At 33.7% G+C, this 10,000-nt stretch overlaps 1 protein-coding gene across 1 annotated transcript in view; it reads left to right on the forward strand.

The window, feature by feature from the left end:
* The window catches only part of LOC127864604 (toll-like receptor Tollo), a 26,231-nt gene that overhangs the window by 8,574 nt on the left and 7,657 nt on the right, over positions 1–10,000 (forward strand). The window lies entirely within an intron of this gene.

Genomic DNA, 10,000 nt, shown 5'->3' on the forward strand with positions numbered 1-10,000 from the left:
GTGTGTATCTTATTGCCGCACATTTTGAGTGGTGAAGGGTTAAGGTGATCCTTCAAAGTCAAAGGTCAAATATATGGCGTCCGTCCGTCTGAAAACTTTAACATTGGTCATAACTTTTGCAATATTGAAGATAACAATTTGATAGAAGAATGCATTTGTATCTCTTGGAGCTGCACATTTTGAGTGGTGAATGGTCAAGGTCATCCTTCAAGCTCACAGGTCAAGGTCAAATTTATCAATATTTAAGATAGGAACTTGATATTTGGAATGCATGAGTATCTCATGGATCTGCACGTTTTGAGTGGTGAAAGGTAAAGGTAACCCTTCAAGGTCAAGGTCAAATGTCACATTTTGCAATATTGAAGAAAGCAACTCGACATTTTGCATGCATGCGTATCTCATGGAGCTGCGCATTTTGAGTGGTGAAACGTCAAAGTCAAGGTCATCCTTCAAGGTCAAGGTCGAATGTAAAATTTTGCAATATTGTAGATAGCAACTTGATATTTGGCATGCACGAGTATCTCATGGATCTGCACATTTTGAGTGGTGAAAGGCCAAGGTCAAGGTCATTCTTCAAGGTCAAAGTCAAAGGTCAAATATTGCAATATTGAAGATAGCAACTCGATATTTGGCGTGCATGCGTATCTCATGGAGCTGCACAATTTGAGTGGTGAAAGGTCAAAGTCAAGATCATCCTTCAACGTCAAGGTGTAAGGTCAATTTTTTCAATATTGAAGATAGCAATTTGGTATGTGGCATGCATGTGTATCTCGTGGAGCTGCACATTTTGAGTAGTGAAAGGTCAAGGCCATTCTTTAAGGTCAATCGTCAAAGTCAAAGGTCAAATGTTGCAATATTGAAGATAGCGACTCGATATTTGGCATGCATGCGTATCTCGTGGAGCTGCAAAATTAGAGTGGTGACATGTCAAGGACATCCTTCAAGGTCAAAGGTCAAATTTTGCAATATAAAAGATAGCAACTCCATATTTGGCATTCATGCGTATCTCATGGAGACGCACATTTTGAGTGGTGAAAGGTCAAGGTCATCCTTCAAGGTCAATGGTCAATGACATGGCTTCAAAGCGGTGCAGTAGGGGGCATTGTGTTTCACGAACACAGCTCTTGTGTTTTTCTTATTTTTAAAATATCATCTAATAAATGACCTCAGCCCCGCATTATTCCCCCCTCTCAACCCAACACATTTTTTATTGAAACATGGTAACAAAACCACAACTATTTAGTTTTATTATTTTATTTTTTAAAGACGGTCCCGCCATCCCACCCAAGCTATTGCTATCAAACTTGAAATATAATCTTATTAGTTTGTGTTATGTCTTTACAAATGTTCAATAGGTTGTGGAAAATAAACTTGAAACCAGAATCGTCTATAATGTCCCACTACTTTAAAACATTAGCGATCATTATGTTTCAATTATGGTCCTCTTCCAGTTAGAATATGACCATATTACTTTGACCTTATTGAATATGAACAATTTCCCCATGATGGCTTACGTTATACTGTCAAGCACTCGAAACGTCGAGCGCGATGTCTTGTGACAGCTCTTGTCTTACCTATTGAGATCACAAACACCAAACATACGAAATAACATCAATACGTTCTAATACGTAAGCTTAATTGTTTAGTAGCATTCTATCAAGACATATATACTTCATAATAAAGGTAAAAAAAGACATATATACTTCATAATAAAGGTAATAATAACGGAAGCAATTCAGTTAAATACCAGTAAAGTATACTTCTAAATACTGTTAATAATACAAATATGAGTATGGATATGTTTTGAAACGTTCATGATTGGTATCTTGTACATGCGGTACGAACAAAAAGGTATGTGTCTTTAAAACACAAATTTCAAAACATTATTAGGTTTCTCAGACAAATAATGAACAAGAAAAGTAAAGCTAATATTTTAAAAATATTTACGTATAAGCATAGTCAGCGAACTTCGAAAACAGGCAGTTCGTAAAACTAAACGGAATTTTCCCTATTTAACAGTTATTATATATTATATGTTTTAAGTAGGAATAAAATATAACTATTCCTCATAAGATTTTGATTTTAGTGCTTATCAAGTTTGTTTCAAATTAAAGTGATTTTTAACAGACTAATACATTTACAAGTTCATTATTGAACTACGTTTATAATATCGTGGTTGAATTTAACTGAATTGCCAACGTGTAAAGACTGGGCATGTGGTCGTTGAGAACCGCACTGGGACATAAATTATAAATGCAGAAGATTTCTAAAAAAACTCCTTCTACTACTACTTCTCCTACTACTACTTCTTCTACTACTACTCCTACAACCACTACTATTTACAACAATTATTACTTCTGCTACTACTACTACTACTACTACATCTACTACTACTACTACTACTACTACTACTACTACTACTACTACTACTACTACTACAACTACTACTACTACTGCTACTACTACTACTACTACTACTACTACTACTACTACTACTACTACTGCTGCTACTACTACTTCTACTACTACTACTACTACTACTACTACTACTACTACTACTACTACTACTACTACTAGTAGTAGTAGTACTACAACAACTACTACTACTACTACTACTTCTACTAATACTACTACTACTACTACTACTACTTCTACAAAACTTCTACTACTTCAACTACTACTTCTACTCATATAACTTCTTCTACTACTACTACTTCTACTACTATTACTACTACTACTGCTACTACTACTGCTACCACCACTACTACTACTACTACTACTACTACTACTACTACTACTACTACTTCTACTACTACTACTACTACTACTACTACTATTACTACCACTACTACTACTACTACTACTACTACTACTACTACTACTACTACTACTACTACTACTACTACTACTACTACTATTACTACTACTACTACTTCTACTTCTACTACTACTACTTACTACTACTACTTCTTACAACTAAAACTATTACCACTCAACAATCCAGACATGTTGATACCAGTCTAGACCCGGGTAATTGAAAACATACAAGGCTCAGCTTTTATTTAGCATGTAGATACTAGTCAACTGTCGTGGTAGTAAAATCAAACCTGGATGGGCCTATGTTAAGCATATATTTATATATGCCAGTCCAATGTCATGATAATGAAAACATACCCGATTTAGCTTTTGTTTAGCATGTAAATACCAGTCAAGTTTCCGGGTAGTGAAAACATACCATGCTTACCTTATGTTAAGGATGTAGATACCAGCCCAGTGTCATTGTAGTGGGAACATACCAATTTCAGCATATGTTTACTACGTAGATGCCAGTCCAGCATCCTGGAAGTGAAACAAACCAATTAGTGGCGTATACTATCCATGTGGGGACCAGTCCAATATTCTGATAGTTCTAACAAGGTGGGTAAACAGTAAATACCAAATATCAATGAAACAGCAAAATATAACTATTTCTACATGCGTCGATTTAAACATTAACACTATTATTATAATGCATGTAATTGTTATACCATAGTGGATATTAACACATAGTCATTTCATGGCATTACATGTATACAATATTTAAATTCCAACTCTTTGCAACATGGTTGAATAACCCTTTGTCACGAAAATATCTCAATCAATTAACCAATAAATAAAATAAAATAAATCAATACGTCAGTCAGTCGGTCAGTTAGTCATCCAATTGATAAGTCAAGCAAGAACATAAGCAAACAATATACAAATCATTCAACACATCTATCAATAAATATATCAATCAATCAATCCACTCATTAATAAATAAATAAATAAATAAATCGATCAATAAATCAATCAATCCACCGATCAACAATAATCGATCATCATTTATCAATCTATGATCAATATATTATCGATACATCAATGAATCGATCGGTCGATCTATCGATCTACCAATCAAGTTATATATTATATATTATATATTATATATTTACATATTATATAGGTTGCGCGTTTAGCTTTCAAAACAGACACTTTATCTCACTTAACAAATATACGCTTCATTGTACAATGTCTTGTCATATGATCGCTCAATCATTCTAGATACATATGCCAAGAAAGTTGACACATTTGTGGATGCATACATGGGTTGTCAGGTATTTGTCGAATGCCAAAAATCAATTGCATGGTTTTGACGTGGCCATTGAAATTTACATTTTACTCATAACAGTTTAAACAATCACATCTCTTCCATAAAGTATTTGCATAAATAAAAGGAAAATAGAGCTACACACATTCAGTTTAAGTACAATATGTTGTATTAGGCCCCGATATCGACTGTTCATCATCTTTAATGTGTTTTCCTTATTCAAATGTATTTTGTTTTTTGCCTTGGGACGTTCCGAGATCGTATCTGAGATATACAAGTTTTGAACAGCATTAACTTTTAAGTATATGTTGAACATTCTCATACACTTCTATTTTATGTCCGATAAAAGGATATTTACATCATTTCAGCCACGCTTCGGTTGAGATAATGAATTTTGTTTTTAAACATTATTTTGCTCACTTCTCGTTGCACAATAATAGTAACCAAGTCTGAAATCGTGCGTAATTGAACAATAAACCATCGGACACCTTGTTTTGGGATGACAGGATAAGATATGCAGAGGTAAATTTCATTTTTGTTTGAATGTTTGATGATTGTTGTAACGATTATATTCCAATAATATTACTTCTAATAAACATTAAAGGTTAGTTGTGCACCTGTTGTGTGTGCCATTGTAAATTGTGTGTCTGTCTGTGTGTCTGTCTATCGGTATATCTGTCTGTCTGCCTGTCATTCTGCCAGTCTGTCTGTCTCGCTGTCCGTCTGTATGCAGTTTGTTTTTATGTCTGTCTGTTTGTATGTGTTTCTAATGGGCGGGCGTGTACACGGTCAATTAGGCGGGCGGGCGTGGTCTCGGTCAGAAAGGCGAACGGGCTTGCGCTCGGTCAGTCAGGCAGTTAATTTTCGTTTTTAAGAACACATATACCTTTCATTTAACAATAAAGATGTTCGTTTCATAGTATCGCTGATGTATTAATAGTTTAAATTTTAAATTAAGGTGAAGCGGTTCTCCAGCATGTTTCATGTGAAATCTAATGAAGTAGATTATACCTTTAAGCAATACATTAAACCCGTCAAATATACTGATTTAGGGAGTATGTGATGTGTTCATGGTATATCAAAATTAATTGAAATGATTTACAAACTAAGTTCATGTAACATTGTTTGTGTTTTTCGCCCCGAGATATGATATGGTCATCAGCGTTTACAGGTTTTTATATTCATATATATTCAAGTATGTACGAGGACGTTTTTTATCGTATCGCATAAAAATGTTCTCACCATTAACTGACAAAGATATATCAAAACGTTCCCAAAGCCTTTATTCGATTGCCGAAAGTATAGAGATTCTCATCATTGAATGCATTCATGCAAGGTTTCAAGTAATGGATTGTTTTATTGAATATGTTGACGCACTTAAGAAAATAGATTTTCAAGTCAGAAAGAGTTTGTAAATAAACCATTTACCGTCGTGAATCTAGTCGAGACGTGGGGTATTTCAAAATTGCTGGTAAGATCGCAAAAAGTCTTAAAAGTTACTGAACCGTTGTGTAGCCACTTTGATTACACTTTAAAAAATAAATTATGTTTTGAGGGTCGAGTATAAACTGCTGTTTCTGATAAATAAATGCATGACAGCTACAATAGATTAACGTCAAATGTAACATATGTGAAACTAGTAAGACAATGTTTTATACAATCGAAGCGGAAAACGGGAGAAAAGGTTTATAATTTGGCTGAATATGCTCTGCTACTTTTAGAAAGAAAAAAAAAAAAATCCACACATATTGACTACAGCTAAACCCTACAAGATATTCAAAGAAAAAAACTATACAGTGAACTAAATGTAAAATACTTTGTTTACGTGTTTTAAAAATACAATAGTTTGTGTTTACTGAACAAATATCTTGATGAAGGCTTTACACGTCTAAGGTAGACAAATATTTAACACGATGAAAAGCCGTTTGTTTTGTTTGATGTATGTGGAAATTTTGAAATTGACTTATGTCCAGCGCCCGTCATTGTAAGGTGTGTGTCGTTAACTATATTCTACAGAACAGTCCCCAATCCGCATTTGAATCTGATCTTGAGGGAACATTGTCATAATGTTATCTTGACGATATATATTCCAAGTATGAATCTGATTTACGTGCAACCATTTGTTTCCAACTAATCAACGCTCAAACAAGACCATATTGCAACTATCAAAGCCACATTTGATCAAACTTTGTCTGATTGTTGATACTTACTCATTGTTGATATAAAACCAAACTAAATTGTATTACGCAGTAAAGGCCGAGTGTTTACAATTGTGTATAAATATCGGAATAGAGCGTCTAAACCGATGGTATAACGTCGGAATATTAATGCTGTATTTGCGTTTTTCGTTACATTATGTAGCATTTAAAACAATAACATTTATTACCATAACAACTATTATGGTATTCACTATTTTGATATCGCTGCGGTATTCTTGAAAAAAGTAGCACTTCCATAAGACTTTTCCACTTCTGAGCATAATAGAATCTAGCAAGTATACACATATACTTTTTGAAAATGAAATATGCACTGAACAACAAAATGTTGTCCATGTTCATGCGTTGGTTTAACAGATATGTTCAAATAGTTTTACGCCTATGATCATGAAATGTCTCATGTTGTTTTGAGTAGCGTAATAGATGCATTTCTTATACTGTCGTGAACTGAACACTCTTCGACAATATGAGTTGACCCTCTGAATTATATTCAAGAACACTGAATGCAAGTATGTGTCTCGTGTGTCACAATTGTGTATGTTAACAGTAAATACATATAAATCTGAATTTGAATTGATGTGTTCTTATGTTAAGACGTTTTAAAAGTCTTTGCAGCGACTCACAAGATCTCACAAGTCGGTTTAATTGGCAATTCACATCGGTCGTATTGAAATACATCAAGCACATCTAACGGCTCTTTTATTTAAAAGTGTTGTTAAACTTATTATGATATTTACTTATGATTATTTGAATTTTGCTAGAGGATACATTTTAAAATTTAAAACCATCTTCAATTGTTATGCTCCACCCTTTTAACATATATCACACTATTATCGTGCCTTCTTAATGTGTTATTGATATCTAAAAGACATTTATAACCAATATGTTTTATTGGCTATTGACGATTGAGTAACATGCGTATTACTTGATATAAACTACGTAAGCGTTTTTGACATAATTATTTTCACCAAATATCCACTGAAATTTCGATTGCCACTGCCCCTGTCATTTAACCCAACCTAGTAAAATTAATAATGTATACCTTCGTTATTACAAAGGATTTTACAAATAGTATCAATGCTCTTAAGTTATAATGCGTGATTCTCAAATAAATTTCTAAAGATACATTGCCATAGTCATATTAACGAGACGATACGTCAACAATTCCCCTCAATCTACTTCAATGTTTTACAAAAGACTATTATATTTCAAACATAAATTAAACATAATGAAACAAATGAGACGAAAACATCCTACCATTTTTATACACAACATCTACACAAAAAATCCTGCTCTGCAACATACACAAAAAGGACATAAATATTGAATATTAAATATAGTATTCCCTATATGCAGTCATTATGTAACCCAGCCAGACAACGGGGGTTGAACCCGGGACATCCCGGTACAGGCAGGCACTCTAACCTGTCGCTATAAATCTGCATCCTACACCAAAGCAACGTGTGTTCCCCGTATAGCAAAACCTACTACACTTCCCGCGCCCTAATTTCAAAATTTCTTAAATTCCTACTGCCAGGACGTAGGACTTACCACAACCATATGCGGGTATTTAACGTTGTTCATATATGTAACCCAGAAAACTCCCCGATCACAATAGGGATTGAACACAGGATCACCCGGTCAGACAGACACTATCGAGTCATTTTGACATTACAACAAATCAGCATACTATTTTCAAATGCACCACACATTGGTATTATTGGCAACATTCGACTAATACTGACTACGGAATAACCTAGATTTTAGAAAAAAAAACTAATATGTGGTAACATACCCTGTCAAAGCAATTAACATTCTTTCGAAATCACATAACGTATCGGCCGGTATTATTTGAAAGAAACACCTGTTGATGGAAGACATGGGACAGCGTAGTATATACCTTCATATAAGATGGGTTCTCTAACGAAAATAGATTTCCGGATGACGTCTTCTGAATATAATACAAGCTTGACATAAATTTACTCTTCTTACTTGGCTGTGTTTATGACTTTGTTTCACGTATATACGGGCACGAATACCGTATTTTAGTTGAGCATTTCTTTAATCTATATCAACCGCTTTAAATACGGAAACATATCAATTCAAACAATTAACAACATTATCTTATTCAGATCAATGCCAAGTGCTTGTTCTTGAAAAATAGGGTCAACGAAAAACTCGCAGTTATTTCATGTTTTTACAGACCCACTGGTGAAATGTCTTATTCTTATGCGTGCGTCGTGTTAAGTGTAGTCAGCAATACCAGTGAGTTGTGAATATAGATTTTCAAAACAAAATGACACAAATTTCATGTTAAACAATTAGCAATTAAATTAGCTAACAAATTCACCTTATTAACACGTTTACTTTCACCTTATTAACACGTTTACTTTCACCTTATTAACACGTTTACTTTCACCTTATTAACACGTTTACTTTCACCTTATTAACACGTTTACTTTCACCTTATTAACACGTTTACTTTCACCTTTTCACTTTAGGTTAACCTTAATATGTTTGCTGTTGTGTAACTGTTACTTTTGGTACAGACGTTTTAACGGGATGTAGAACGTAGAAGAAAACGTATATTATTATTGTTGTACTAAGCTGTTATGTTTAAATTTAAAACATTTATAAAAAAAACAATCTAGTGAACTATGAATTGTCAACATTATCCATCAAACAAATGGTATTGACTGTGAATATACCTAATTAAAGTAATAATGAACTAAACTATAAATTCATCAAACAAAACTCACACTTTTACCTTAAAATATTACTAAAAATCCACATCATGCAAAAATTATAAAATATGGTTACATTAAATAACAGGTTTTAAAAATATAATTGTATTAAAATTGTTTATACTCACCAGTAAGTAAATGAAATGATTTCAGGTGGGTGATTAACCATTTAAAAGTCATATTTATTTTAAACTAATTTATTATAGCGCACGTGCATCATAAGTCTAAGTCTGATTAAAATGTTCTCGAGACCGTGTGCCGTGTATAACCAGTAATTTGTGTATTTTTGGTAGGGTATCGAAGGAACAATCCCACAATTGGGATCAAAGCCATGATCCTCCGGTGGATAGACGAATACGCTTTCCACTACTCCATGACAGAACAAGTATATGCAGCTCATTTTCAAATACTTGGGAACAATATTTAAAATATTGCTTTGGAAATAATATTTCATTAAGAGTGTATGGGTAAATCAAGTTACAGAACACTTCAAAAATAAGAATCATATTCATGCATTTTTAGAGCAATTTCTACTTATTATCGTAGAAAAAGTATGTTCAAACTAATTCCTCACTACAGTTTTCTGAATATCACATACATAAAAAACTACAGTGATTTCATAACGATAGTTATGCACATGGTCAGCTGTTTTTGACTCATACGGGTTAACAGTCAAGCAGGATTGCAAACCTGTTTCCATATCTCAATCAACTTCGAAAGTGTAACTTGATGAACTGTTAAGACGTTATTCTTTTTGTAATCACATATATTACTGGGCCCTGCGAGGAAACCCAGCAAATGTCCGACTCGCCTAACGCACAATATAACGTAGACGTCTTCCAAATGGAAGAAAGGCACTTGCGGAGAAACATAGTAAATATCCGACACGACTTTAATGCTGGTCATGTATCCAG

This window comes from Dreissena polymorpha, chromosome 1 (genome assembly GCF_020536995.1).
Source record: "Dreissena polymorpha isolate Duluth1 chromosome 1, UMN_Dpol_1.0, whole genome shotgun sequence".
In the NCBI taxonomy this organism is placed as follows: domain Eukaryota; kingdom Metazoa; phylum Mollusca; class Bivalvia; order Myida; family Dreissenidae; genus Dreissena; species Dreissena polymorpha.